Source organism: Canis lupus, chromosome 32 (assembly GCF_011100685.1).
Source record: "Canis lupus familiaris isolate Mischka breed German Shepherd chromosome 32, alternate assembly UU_Cfam_GSD_1.0, whole genome shotgun sequence".
NCBI classification, from domain to species: domain Eukaryota; kingdom Metazoa; phylum Chordata; class Mammalia; order Carnivora; family Canidae; genus Canis; species Canis lupus.
In genome coordinates this window covers 39,314,627-39,316,322 of record NC_049253.1, presented here as the reverse complement: position 1 = coordinate 39,316,322, position 1,696 = coordinate 39,314,627, and the positions used below count along the sequence as shown (strand labels likewise).

General features: G+C 36.6%; 1 pseudogene; it reads right to left on the bottom strand.

Moving 5' to 3' along the window:
* Positions 1–834: 834 nt before the first annotated feature.
* Positions 835–1,235, bottom strand: LOC106558115 (annotated as a pseudogene).
* Positions 1,236–1,696: the final 461 nt, after the last annotated feature.

The following is a 1,696-nucleotide window of genomic DNA, read 5'->3' as shown; positions in this document are numbered from 1 at the left end:
CTCAGGTTGTGATCCTGGGGTCCCGGGATCGAGTCCCTCATCGAGCTTCCTGCATGGAGCCTGCTTCTCTTCTCCCTCTGCCTGTGTCTCTGCCTCTCTCTCTGTGTTTCTCATGAATAAATAAATAAAATCTTAAAAAAAAAAAAAAGAACAGAGTGTAGGTTTACAAGGAGAGACAAAACTTGCTAGTGCTCTCAGACTTCACAAAAGTCAAGAAACCTCACTCAGATAAGACAAGTTGTTTCTACGCCTCCCTTAAAAGCTGTCACACCGAAATGCTTAAATGTACACAGTGAAACAACTTTAAAATCTTTCTTTAAAAATGCTAAATTATAAAAAATAAACATGCTAAATTATAAATTCAATTAAACAATAGTTAAAATCTTTATGTGTGTATTATGTGTAAGCAGTTTTCATTTATATACAATAGGCCACTGGAATTTGTTTAAATGAATAATTTCAAAGGATGGCCCATCATTATTTCATTCTGGGAAATGTTAGTCTTTCTTTAAAATTGTCTTGTGGTTGATTTAAATAGTAAAAATTAAGATAAAATTCACTTTAGGGAAATAGTTGTTCCTATTTATTATTTATTTGTTTATAGCGATTTATTTAATAAACAGTTCACCTTTCAATATTAGCTCCTAACAAACTCTTCCATGGGTTTGATAGAAAGCAATTGCATGATCTCAAAGTAGTAGTAGGCCTCAAAGTGATAAGCTGAGACTTGTCAGCAGATTCTATCTTCACTGTCATTGGGAATGGTACAATATGAACATATTTGATTCCTAAGGTTCCTGAAGCAACCTGCATATGTCTTACTATTCAGCTGTACTAAACAGGTATTTTTGAAAAAGTGTGGGAGGAAGTTATCACTGCCTCATTGTGAATGGTATTTTGTTTTATTTTCATTTTCAATCTTGATAGAATAGGTGCTCTTCCTAAATGACATTGTTCTCATTTGTGAGTGTATTCTTCTACTGACGTCCAGTAAGGAGTCTCAAGAGAAACCACCTCTGGTGGAATCTGGGTCTTTTGAGACTTTTCTGCTGTTTCTATATCCTTTAAGAGACTAACGTTCCTCATAAAAGCAGTGTCAGCTGCTTGCATCTGAGATGACTTTTCCTTGTTTTCATCTACAGGTTTCCTCTCTATTTGTTAAAGTAATATTAATCTTTGTGAGGCTCTTCATGTCTTTTAGAAAAGCGAATTTCTTGAGCAAACAAGAAAGTCATTTTGATTCAAAGCTCTTTTAAAATTCTTGTGATAACTATAAAGCGACTTAATTAAGCCTGAATAGCCAGCCTGACAGGTTTCTGCTGGTTTGGGACAGTTAATTAAAATGTTCTTTAATCTCTCCAAAATTCAAGTCCCTTTTGTTTTGGTGTCTAAACTTAAAGAGTGTTGAGAGCATGAATGTTGGTGTCAGGCTGCCTGGATTTGGAATCCTGGCTCTACTATAAGCTTTCCTGATTGAAGAGCCTGCACCAATACAGATGAAGATCAAGTGAAATAAGTGCTTTGAAGGCTCAGAGACTGAAGGCAAATCTGGTTGGGTGCAAAAGCCCAAGGTGACTGTCCCAGACTTTCCCAGCTGTACTTGGACCTTTTCTGTAAAGGCACCGCTTCTGTCAGGGAAATAGTTTTAAAAATATAGTTTTAGGGATCCCTGGGTGGTGCAGCGGTTTGGCGCCTG